The sequence below is a fragment of the Vipera ursinii genome (assembly GCF_947247035.1).
Source record: "Vipera ursinii genome assembly, chromosome: Z".
Taxonomy (NCBI): Eukaryota; Metazoa; Chordata; class Lepidosauria; order Squamata; family Viperidae; genus Vipera; species Vipera ursinii.
Window position 1 is genome coordinate 30,960,180 of NC_139517.1, and position 13,055 is coordinate 30,973,234.

At 37.5% G+C, this 13,055-nt stretch overlaps 1 protein-coding gene across 5 annotated transcripts in view; it reads left to right on the forward strand.

Annotated features, from left to right (window-relative positions):
• The window catches only part of SPOP (speckle type BTB/POZ protein), a 79,621-nt gene that overhangs the window by 3,864 nt on the left and 62,702 nt on the right, over window positions 1–13,055 (forward strand). For 2 of the 5 annotated variants that reach the window (XM_083376658.1, XM_083376657.1), the window contains exon 2: window positions 12,512–12,614. The gene's annotated coding sequence lies outside the window, so the exon portion shown is untranslated. Of the gene's footprint in view, window positions 1–12,511; window positions 12,619–13,055 lie in introns of all 5 variants that reach the window. The other 3 variants (XM_083376661.1, XM_083376659.1, XM_083376660.1) reach the window with 2 other exon arrangements.

Genomic DNA, 13,055 nt, shown 5'->3' on the forward strand with positions numbered 1-13,055 from the left:
ATCAATTTTTGGGGGGGGAAAGACCTCAGTTCACCCTATTTATATATCAGTAATGGGTAGAGGAAAAGAGAGGACAAAATATTTCAAAAACTGAAACTATGAAACATTCTATCATGCTATAAGCAATTTTAAGTGAGATGAAATTTCTGAATAAAGGTAATACAACTGTGCTGCACAACTCTGGATAACAACTGGAGGGCATCAGAGAACACATTACGTTTCTTTGTGGTCATCGAATGGTCATATGTGTTTTTGAGTTCAAATTTGGTAATCTTAAAATAGATTATCCACTGAAAGCAGTGACAGCAGTAAGTTTGGAAGTGATAGACTTTAAAAGTATACTTTTAAAATATTACTCAATTACTAAATTATAATGAGTATGAATTATTTCAAAATTATTTATCAGGAAACATTTTTTAAATTGCTTTTTTGATAATTTCTTAGACATTAATAGTATATATATGCACTAGTATACAGTACTAGTAATTTTTGAAAAGTTAATTTGCAAGACAGCCTTAGAAATTCAAAATAATGGCTACTTTGAAGGTATATTGCATACTGCCTGGAGAGCTAATGAGATAGGGATGTTCTAAAACAATTGGTTATGAAATAGTAGACTGAAACTGCATAATATAGTTAATAGTTCAAGCTGTGGAATGAGCAGATTTAAAATATGTGGATATCCCTTTGGATGTTCAGAGAAAAAAGGTGAGATAGAATCAAGGCTAGTTTATTCTCAAGTATTATTAAATAATACTTTTGGACTTACATATGATTTATCCAAATCAGTGTTTTAATACTGTCTGGAAAATTAAACCAAAGGCCCAACAAATGAATTTTTTTGACTAAGTCTTACCATTTTAGATAACAAATAGAATTATTTTTTACACTATTACTCCATTTAAAATATGACTGGCATATTCCATACAAATTGGCTAGGAAGTCACATAGCGACTATTCAAAGTTGGAAGGACTCCCAAAAGATATTTATAATGTCCCAGTTCTGAAGTTCCAATCGCCAGGAAGGCTATGGTCATGTTACTGCATTTTGGGCAACTGGCCCACATTTATGGCTGTTTGCAGTGTCCCACAGTTGCTGCAATCGTGACTGCAGTTTATGACGTCTTTGCCAAAAACCGGTGTTTACTTCAGTTTCTGGCAAAAACATCCTGTAGCAAACAATCCTGTGCGCTTGATGACTGTGGCATTTGCTTAACGACCATTATGTTCCCTTAAACACCACAAAAGTCATAAAATCTGGTTGGTCACGCTTTGCAACTGTCACGACTACCATCATAATTGCCAGACTCAATTATGGTCATTAGTTGAGGACTACCTGTACTAACCTAAAATCTTTCCTTGAACTTGATAGTTCTGAATATGCAAGGAATATAAGAAGTAAGAGCAAATCAAACATTGAATCTGTCCTATAGATCAGGGCTTTTCAACCATTTCACCCATTGTACCACTTTTAGGATATGGCAACATCCGAGTACCACCAGAAGCCTAGCAAGGTGTCAAAAACTTGATGACCAAAAAAAACAACAACGAAAAAAGTGATGAAGTACAGAGAGTCCTTAACTTACAACAGTTTGCTTACTGACTGCTCAAAGTTACAATGGCACTGAAAAAAGTGCCCCCCAAGCCACAGCCAAGCAAGACGCCTGCCCGCCCAGCAGTGCTCTTCCTCCCGTCTCAGGTTTTCATTGTTGTGAGCATTTCTGTTGAGGATTGGCAGCGGGGGTGGGGTAGGGAGGTGTTTGATTTTTATTCCCCCCCATCTGCTGGGTGGTTGCAGCAGATATTGGTCACTTCACATGACCCTGGGACACTGTGACCGTCATAAATATGAATCAGTTGCCAAGCATCTGAATGTAAATCACAAGACCCTGGAGATACTGCAACATTCCAGCTGATCAGCGCTTCTTCTGGGCTCAGAAGCACAAGGATCAGTGCCAAGCTCCAGCTGGAGCCTGGTGCTGATCCTGGTGCTTCCGCTGAGCCCTGACAGCCCCAAAGAAGTGCTGATCCTGCCGCTTTCGCTGAGCCCTGACAGCCTTGCTGCTCCAGCCGTCTCTCGCTCAGGCCTGTGCGGTGCTGCTACCAGCTCATTCCCCTCCCCCACTACCAGTTTTCTAGGATGGTCACATACCACCTGCCAGGTGCCAATTTACCACAGGTGGTACCCATACCACTGGTTGAAAAGCCCTGCTATAGATTAAAGCAGTAAATATTTTAGCGGATTTTCATCTTAATTTTTGATAGCTCATTGATCAAAGAGTATAAGACAACTTAATTGTTTAATCAAAGAAATATTGAATAATGCAAATTGAATATTTAGGTATTTTTATCCACTTTTTAATTTTCTTTTGAAATAATTATGTTTTCTGAAGAAACCAGAGTGAAATCTAAAAAGACCATATGGATGAATCTTTTGTATCTTTTTTGTATTGTTCTGTTCAGGAAATTGTTCTTGTTTAGTATTTTCAAAGAAAATCATACTTAACATTACAGATTTGTATTTTTCCCCCACTTTTATTATTATTATTATAAATAACTCAAAGCAGCAGGTATACAAAATACACCAACAATAGCCCTGGGACGTGAGTTGGACTGAGAATAACTGGCCCAAGGTCTCCCAGTTTTCATGACCAAATTAGACCAGTCTCCTGGTTTCTATATTTCATGCATAAGACAGTTTACCACAAAAATGTATGTATTTATTGCTGTGACTTTTGTGTTCATATGGCAAACTTAAATTAGACAACTTAGACTGCTCTGAAACATATTTACACACCTCTGAGACCCTCGGGAGAAAAAAAATATTCAGTTAGTTCTCAAAACACTTAACGTAATTTGCCCTCCTAAATTACTAGGTTTTACAGAATTCCTACTTAATCATTATTTTTCTCACTATGACAGGCTTTATGAGGATGGTTGGACTGAGAGTTGGTGATTGGTCCAACATCATCCAGTGAGCTGCTGGTTGTGGAAATTGGCCTCCCCAGTGTTAGGATAGTATTTTAACTTTGTCCTGTAATGCTAGTTCTCAGAAGCTTTTATCAGTTTTTGTTGCTTATCAACCTGAGGGAATATTTGTTGCTGTTTAACTCTCAATTTGTTTGATTAAACTTGCTCCAGTAAAAACTGCACAAGATCTAAAAAAAAAAATTAAATGGATGCCCATCCAGAATTAACTTTGCACAGCAAGGCAAATTGTTTAATATTCTTTTTTTTTTCAAAAAAGAGAAAAATATGAAAAAGAACATTGTCAGTTTGATTTATGCCTATTTCTGAAAGGCTCAAAAAGTATTTATTATGCGTATTTTTCAGTTTTTAATTGCCTTTTGTACTATATTTAGAAGTGTATGCAGTTCTAGTCATAGGGAAAGTATACATATCCATTTGTTAAAGATATTGACAGTATTTTAACCAATCTTGGGAAAACTCACTGACTACTTGTTTTGTTTATCTGATTGGCATTTCCAAAATCGAGGCTTTAGCAAGGAAAGGGTTTGGTGCAGTGCTATAATTTGAAATGTATTTATGTTGTGAAAGCTAAACTAAATCATACACCTACTTGTAAAGAATGTATTATAAATAATTCTCTCATATTTTAAGTCAGCCCTCCATAGTTCTATTTGCATTATGCTGTAAAATGGGAAGTGATAAAGCCCATTCATTTTCTCCTTAATTATAATCTCTTTTCTGCTATGCTTTAATTCAGGTTTATACTGAAGAGTCAAAGTAATTAATTCCTCCATAGGGACCAGTTAATCAAATAGATAGAACAAACATTTGGTTCAGATTAATTTAGACAATTGTGAGCTAATGTATTAGCATTTAAAGTAAAAACAGTACAGAAAATAAAATAGCCTTCTTGTTGGCTTTCCCCCGTTACCTTTAACCAATGAATTTATCTTGCCTTTGCTAAAATTGCATGTTTACATACCCTAACCATATTATCAGTTTCTTCAACATTCTTAGCTAAGAGCCAGTTTGGGCTAATGGTTAAGGCACAAAGCTAGAAAGCAGGAGACTATGAATCCTTGTTTGGCCTTAGCCATGAAAGCCAGTTGGGTGATTTTGGGCTAGTCCACAGGTCTGCAACCCGCGGCTCCGGAGCCGCATGTGGCTCTTTCAGCCAACTCCTGCGGCTCCTAGTCCTCTGCCATGTGCAGTCCAAAAAAAAGTGGGACTAAAAAAGTTCAACCAATCAATTCAAATATGCAGGGTAGGTGCATATCTCGCCTTGCCTCCACTCTTCAGTCAAACCCTGTTCTGCGCATGCGCGCATGTACGCAAATGTGCACACATTTTTTTGCGGCTCCCAGCTTTTCCTTTTGTGAGGGAACCGGTTCCAAGTGGCTCTTTCACTGTTTCAGGTTGCTGACCCCTGGGCTAGTCACACTCAGTTCAACAAACCTCACAGAGTTGTTGTTGGGAGGAAAATAGGAGGAAGGTGTGTTAATGCCTTGAATTAGTTGTAATAATAGTAAAGGCAAGATACTAACTAAACAAACAAACAAACAAACAAAGCCTCATGCCAGTACTTTTAAAACATCCTTGTTTTTCTGTTTTGTCTACAGTAGTCTATCTTTCCCCTACTATACATGAAGGTTACATACTGCATTAAGCTGCATGCTTTACCATACCTTACTGAATAAACTAGAATTGGTAGGATTCACACAATATGTAGTTCACACAGCTTCTAAACCAAAATCAGTCAGATTATGGCTTAATGTGAAGGTTCTAAAATTATGTGAACTGTGAGTCCTCAAATTGATAAATGAATATGTGTAATGATTCATTTATATTGGATCAGTATACCACTATTCATAATTGAGTTTTAATATTTAATAAATGTAATAATGATAGACTCACAAGTGCGAGATAAACAATAAAACAATCCAATCTAATGTATTTTTAAGGGGAAAGATAAACTTACTAATTTTGCATAATTCAAGGTATATATATATTTATTTATTTATTTTAATTCCATTTATATCCCGCCCTTCTCCAAAGACTCAGGGCGGCTTACAAGCTTAGTAGTAGCCTTCATTCTATGTATATGCCTGCTTATTAGGGCTTTCACACACACCCCCAAGCGGCATTATTACAAAGTCAGCTTAATTGCCCCCAACAATCTGGGTCCTCATTTTACCTACCTCGGAAGGATGGAAGGCTGAGTCAACCTTGAGCCTGGTGGGATGCGAACCTGCACTAATTGCAGGCAGCTGGTGTTACTTAAGGCTTTTATTTTTGAGATAGCGTCTTTTACCACATTTATTTTGGATATTTGTTCTTTATAGGAGCAGTTGTAAAAAAAATCTAACTTTAAGACTGATTTGTAAATGCAGAATTGGAACTGATTTAGATAGCAACTCTGGCTTGTACAAGCAAAGCCAGAGAGATCTGTCAGTCTTCTTGCCTGAGGAACAGCAAATCAAGAAAGCTCAAGGGAAGTCCAGACCTCTTGTGTCTGGAGTAATCATTCCCAAACAGAGCCTTTAATAGGTTGTACTGTTAAAAAGATTTGTTGGCATTGACAATAGCCAAACTAATCTGCAAGGAAGTGCAGGAATGTGGAATGCTTCTATGCACCCCTTTTGGCAAGACATAGTTGCAACTGCAAAGGAGATTGAAGGACCACTCAATCATGCCTACACGATAGACCAGTCTGCCACTAAAGATTCTTTTCAAAGGCCCAGAATGGATCACTTCATATCAATATTTTTTATCTGTTTGGAGAACTATGTTCTAGGAAACTTGTCTTTCCTTTCTCTTTCATGAGAGTAAGGGAATGACACAAATAGTATGGTCTACTTTTGCTTCTACTGATAATACACTATGCCAGTTGATAGTAAATAGCTAATTAACTTGCTGTTCCTAGAACTGCTTGCTGCAGCAACTTCCAACTGGGGAAAAAGGCATAAATTGACACTAAAGCACTATCTGTGACCTGCAACCAACCAGAATCTTCTTTGACAATGACAAGCACTCACTGGCTGTCATATTTTAACAGATTTGCCTGATTATGAGACAGAATAGTCCCAAATAATTGGATTTTCTTGTGAGTAAGAATTAGGGCTGCCAGATCTGAGCTTCAAAAAAAGCTATCACACAGATTTATTTATTTATTAGACTTATATTCCATCTTTTATTCAGAAGTTCAAAGTGCTGTGCATAGTGCTTCTTATCATATTATTTTCCCACACATCAACCCTGTGAGACATTCTGAGCTGAGAGTACCTGGTCCAAAGTCATCCACTGGGTTTCTATGGTTATAAGGGCTGACTGAAACCTGGTTCTCCTTGCTCAATATTATATAGCTTGTTGCTATCATCTAGTGTTATCGCCAAATTTTTTAAAAATATGTTAGCTTTAGTTAGAACAATGTTGCATCTTATTGTGACCTGGATGTCTAGTTGTGTGTTTTATGTGTGCATGTGTAGAAAAGAAAAGAGCGAACATCTTTCTAGGTTATGAGGTGAAATAAGCAGGTGACTGCATTGTTTGGATTCTCTCTCCTTTCTTCCCCCCCCCTCCCCACATTGCTGAATTTATTTTGGACCTACTTCATTTGGATTATATATCTCCTTTGACACTGAAAAAGGGGTATGTGGAGGATGGGGAACAATTATATTGTTGGAGATATTTGTTCTGAAAGTGAAGGCTGCACCTCAATACAGTAGGACGTACAATAAACATGGGGTGTTTCAAGTGATAAATGTTTAATATTCTCAGAAATCAAACTGGGATTGAGCACTCATTTACAGCCTAAGCTGATGAAATCAGGCATAGTGACTGTACATTCTTTGCCACTGGGCCATCATTGTGCTTTCCTCCCATCTCTCTCCCATTATTGTGCTCTCCTCAACCTGCTTGCTGCTAATGCCTCTGCTTTGGATACAGCTTCCTTTTAACTCAGTTGCTAAGCATTGGGATCACAGCGTTTTTTTGTACCTCCACATCTCCACGTAACTGCTAATGAAATAAGCAAAGGGAAGCTGACAAAAGGGGGAACTTCTTGTTTTAAGATCTTCTATGGGTAATTATTAGTATAGTGTGAACTTATGGATTTGGGCTAGAGGGCATTTATCCTGGACAATGCAGAGAGGAAGGAAGAAGCCAAAAAGCTTACACATACAAAACTGGAACTGTGTTAGAATTTGCTTCAGGTTTTGCTTGGATAACTTTGTGTGTTCAGGCCTCCCCCTCCCCCCTCCCCCGCAATTAGTAGTCCCCTCAATTTGCTCAGGACACATAATTTGAGATTGCCTGGCTTAATATGATACCTGAACTAAACTAAGATAGCATCTTAAACCATGGTCCATTGTGCTCAGGTAAAAATAGTTCATAGCTTATATAAACAAGATTTAATAAGTGCAAGGGGAGAATTAGCCAGGCTTCCTAAAATAAAGTTTTGTCCTGCAGTGACGCTATGGTAACTTCAATAAAAGAAGAACTGGCTGTTCTTGATAAAAAAAACTTGAGAAAATGACTAATGCAAAAATTCTTGAATAGGTGTGTGTGTGTGTATTCAAAATATAGATATTGACAGCCAATATAACAGCCAATACCAATTGAATTTGGTATTGACAGTCTAATACAAAGAACACAGAAGCCTCCCTCAGGCTATCATAGATCAGGATGGCTCTTTCAGGCCTATTGAAATCCTGTTTTGCTGCAATGTTGCAGCAAAGAGGGCACAATGCTGCCACTGTGTTGGCATAGAACTAGGCTGGTGATTCTATGCAACATTTCTGTCAAGAGGTAGGAGGAGGGGGTGGGAATAGTTGAAGGATCTCTATGAACAATTTTCATCATTCTGTACAAAATAATCAGATTTGTTTTGACATGGACCTCAGTGCTGGGGTCAGTTCATAGATAAATAAATCTGGGTAAGTTCTTGTGCTATTCATATTAATTTATTCTGCTTGCCCATATTGTCAAAGCAGAGATATGAGAGCTACCACTTGCTTGATCAACCTTGGACCTTCCTTTCTGATTCAGTCAGCTTGTTAGGGGGCTGGCTACTAGACCCATGGTTAAATGAGATGCCTTTTTAAATGCATGATGTGCTTCTGCCATCTTAAAGGAAATAGTTATATAGGATACTTATTAACAAATTATCCTTGACCCAGATTTTCTAATTACAGGCTAATCTCATATACTCCATTCTTGGAGAAGGTGTTTAAGAAAGAGGCGTCATTGCAGTTCAAATTTTCTGGATCAACCTCAAACATTATTTCATCTGACATATATTACTGAAACTACTTTGACCACCTCGATGGGTGATCTGTGCTGGAAATAGAGAGGGGAGTGAAACCCTATTAGTTGTCTTGGATGTCTTGGTGGGTTTTGATAACAGTCAACCAGGATATCCTTCTAGACTGTCTGGGCATTGAGAATCTTCTTTTGCAGTGGTTCTAGTCCAGTGCAGAATTTCTGTCCTCAGTGGTGATTTCTATTTAATATTTATTTGTTTGTATCCTGCCTTTTATTATTTTTACAAATAACTCAAGGCGATAAATATACCAGCATACCTTCTTCCTTTTTTCCCCACAGCAACAACCCTGTGAAGTGAGTTGGGCAGAGAGAGTGACTGGCATAAAGTCATCCAGCTGGCTTTCTTGGCTAAGTTGGGACTTGGACTCATGGTCTCCTCTTCTTCTTTCTAGCCTGGTGCCCTAACCACTAGATCAAACTGGGTCTTAATTAATTAATGTCTACGTAATTGTCCTACAATATTTCACAAGATCCTGGCTTGTTTTTGTGTTGTTTTGATGTATGCATGAGAAGTTTTGCTGATGAAATCTAATTCTAGTAGAGCCTCCTTTTTACCTCTATAGAAGCAATCACTTGATTGCCTAAGCTTCATAATGGCTGGATGAGGGAGAAGAAGCTGAAATTAAATTGGACACGACAAAAATGTTGTTAATAAAGAGAAATCTGCATTCTGGAAATAAATGATGCTTACTTGAGATACGTTCAGAGAGGGAAAGTGTGCAGTTTCAGGTGCTCTTTAACTACCAGCTGTCATTGGATTTGGAACTGGTAATAAGGAGTGCAATTCCACAGTTAATCATTAATGTAGCATAGCCGTGAAAATACTTATTTATTTATTTATTCGTTTTATATACCGCCCTTCTCCCGGAGGACTCAGGGCGGTGTACAGAGCAAAGTAAGTATACAATAAAGCAACAATAAAACAAAACCCCAAATCTATCAGGCCAGGCCGGCTTGCTGGAATAGATAGGTTTTTAAATCTCGCCGGAAGGTCGGGGGCCATCCGGATTTCGGCTGGTAAGCGGTTCCAGAGGATTGGCGCACCCACCGAGAATGCTCTCCCCCTGGGGGTCACCAGCCGGCATTCTCTGACCGGTGGCACCCTGAGGAGGCCCTCTCTGTGGGAGCGCACAGGACGGAGGGGTGTTGACGCTGGCAGTAGGTGCTCCCGTAGGTAATCCGGACCCATGCCATGTAGGGCTTTGTATGTCATCACTAGCACCTTGAATTTCACCTGGAAGGCAACTGGAAGCCAGTGCAGCTCACGAAGCAGAGGCGTAATATGGGAGTATCGGGGAGCCCCCAAAAGCGTTCGTGCAGCTGCACTCTGTACCAGCTGAAGTTACTTAGTTACTTAGACCAACAAAAAACGCTGTGCTGAAGATGCTGGGGTTCCTAGAAGCGTAATTTATAGATAAATAGGAAATTCTTTGTGATTTCTTAGCCTATGGATTGCCCTTGCTAAGGAGTTGTGCTTGGTTCCCATTCTCCAAAAACATATTTTTTTTCTCTAAGCCTTTAACTGTTAATTTTTTGTATTTCAACTGCATTCATTTTATTATGTTTTTTTTTTACTATGACAGAGACTAAAATCTTACAAATTTTATACAGATACCTTATTTCCCACATTAATCTATTACTAAAAAACTAAAATCTTGGACATGACTTCTTATACCTTATAAGTTTAGTTGTGGGCCTGACAGATGACTGAGAATTTTCTGAAATCCAAGAAACATTTATCTTACATAGAAGCTTAAAAATTACTAAGTGAGGAGCTTCATATAGGATAGCTAATTTGCGTTGCTAAAGCAATAGCGCCCTAATCAACTTTTTTTATCCCCAAGTAAGCAAAAAAAAAGGTGGTTTTTTTTTTTTGACATTTGAATAGGGAATGGAAACTGAAATCCTGTTTCATGCTTATTTACCTTGTCCCTTTCCTTGGAATACTGGTACTGCAACTCCTTCCAGGATTCAGTTATTATTACCATACTGCTTAGTGCAAAAAGTTCTTACAACAGGCCATATCTTAGCAAAATTTTATTCTCCTTAGAAGTATAATAATTTATCCTGCTCCATCCCCACCCTGTCTTTCTTCACTAGGAATTTCTGGTGAAGAAAAATATAGGTAATTGTCGATTTACGATGGATTGCTTAGTGACATCTTGAAGTTACACTGGACTTCCTCCCCCCAATGTACTTACAACCTAATTCTAAAGTTCTGATGGCTGTCTCATGGTTACATGACATTTTGGCTGTTCAATAACCAGTCTTCATTTATGGCTGTTTGAAAGTCCTTTAGTCACAAGATACAATTTACTGTATTTTTGCTGAAAACCAGCACTTGTTTCCAGTTTCTGTCAAAAACACTCCATAGTAAGCAATAGGTTTGCTTTATGACCGCAGCATTTGTTTAACAACTGCTACAGAAAGGTAATAAAAATAAGCCCAGTCATGTGGTGACCTGCTTTACAACTGTTATAGGCAGGCTTCATCATAGTTGGCCTTGGTGGAGCAGTGGGCTAATGCCTCCTTAAGTAACACCAGCTGCATGCAATTAGTGCAGGTTCGCATCCCACCAGGCTCAAGGTTGACTCAGCCTTCCATCCTTCCAAGGTAGGTAAAATGAGGACCCAGATTGTTGGGGGCAATTAAGCTGACTTTGTAATAATGCCACTTGGGGTGTGTGTGAAAGCCCTAATAAGCAGGCATATACATAGAATGAAGGCTACTGCTAAGCTTGTAAGCCACCCTGAGTCTTCGGAGAAGGGCGGGATATAAATGGAATAAAAAAAATAAAAAAAATAGTTGTAAATTGAAAATACTGGTAAATAATTCTGTATTAATTTGAAAGGTAGTGTATGGGTTTTTTGAGGGAAGGGGAAATTGGTGCAAATGCTACTAAATAATAATTTGAGCCTTTGAGAAGGTTGTTCTGTAGAATTTAATATTGCATGACTTAAGACTACGGCCTGTGACTTCAGAAATTCAAACTAAGTACTGCAGATATTTTAATTTGAGAATCTACAAATAAAACCATATATTTTCTGGTAGTTCTGATTCTAGAGATTTCAGGCATGCATATACCTAATGATTGTACATATGTGCATTATTATTTTGGTTGCATATGTACTTAGATGAAGTTAGCCATTGATAGAGCTGATGATCTTTATGTTAAGTGGCATCTTGACAAGTTCTAACTTTGGCTCTCTGAGTTAATTTGAGAGTATGTAACTATTTCATTGCCAGATTGACAAATTGATTATGATGTTGGAATACTTTTGTTTAAATAATGTTTGTCTTACATCTAATCTTACATTGGCTTGGTTTATGTCCTAATATGAATAATTTAAAATATTCTGATTTCTGACTATGGCATCTTAAAAAGACACAAATATATATCTGAATTTTTATAAGATGTATGACTAGTGTGGAATATTAACTGCTGCTTTTCTGAGATAATGATGTTGCCTGTTGATATTGGGGTGGAGGGATTGCTGTATTTCACTGTATTGATAGGATATATGTGTGAGATTAAAAGAATACCTTTTCTAAAGAAAGGAATTTCCCACTTGTCTTCTGCTATAAATTAAGATATTTTGTGGCATATTTAATAATTGACTCAAATTCTTAAAATCTTAAGCTATACTTCAATGTTGTACATGTATTTTGAAATGTTTTACTTCTTTAGATGTTGGTTCACTGCTTTTGCCTTCTCTCTGTTCAGTCTGATTCTTTCTATTTTGGAGCTAAATGTCTCCCCAGGAAGGCTATATTATTTGAACATCATTTAGTTATTTTCAGTTCAGAATAGTCAAAAGCAGTGCTGCTAAACTTTATGGTTGCTATTTTCATAGAGAACTTCCAAAATATTGCCTCAGTGTCATTTTAGCACCCACATGTGTACTTTATCTTACTCTAATGTAGAGTGTCTTGGTAGCAATTAATAAAGCTCTGGCAATTCTGTTTTTAAAAAAATTGCAACTATTTTTCTTTTTTGTTTATTAAGTAACTGTTCTTCCTCCCCTGCCCCCAGTTGTTTTAGAGCTTGACTTTCAAAAGCTTTGTCCTATTTTTCCCTGTATACATTTTCTACTAATTATATGCAAAGGTTTTTGCCATTTTTTTACTGGTTGCGTTGTATGTTGTAGTTATGTAGTTTGTAATTTTCCCACTTTTTTCTATTTTTAAAATCTTCTAACACCTTTCTCTTTTATTAAAGGTTTGATATTACAGGTGACATCGCTGTCTCTGGTGTGGGTGTCTCACTGATCCATTTCCATTTCTGTCTGCTAATATTCTATGGACCCAGCTGACCAGGTGCAGTAGGTATCAAGGCTTGATTTTTTTCTCACTTCATCAAAAAATACAGATCTTACATTGCAATGACTCAATTTACAATTGTCACCTAAAATATGGCAGCATTTTTTCTGTATTCTTACATGATAAACTGTAAAAACTTTCATGTCTGAGGACATGTGCTAAATTACAGTTGTGTAGAACAAGATACAGTACATCTAAAATCTTACTGCATGGTACATGTTGAAAATAAATGTTTTTGTAAATGAGATTTGCATTGGAGAAGTTTGCCTTGTGTTGATTTTCTCAAATGTTCTAGGCAACATATTGCAGCTTGAACTTTGGCAAATCTCCATAGGAGAAAAACATGATGCTGCCAACTGCTAAATTTTCCCTCCATTCCCTTGCTATTGAAATTTGAAATGTAGCTAAATTTATTGATAGAAGTTTAACACTGCAAGGTCATG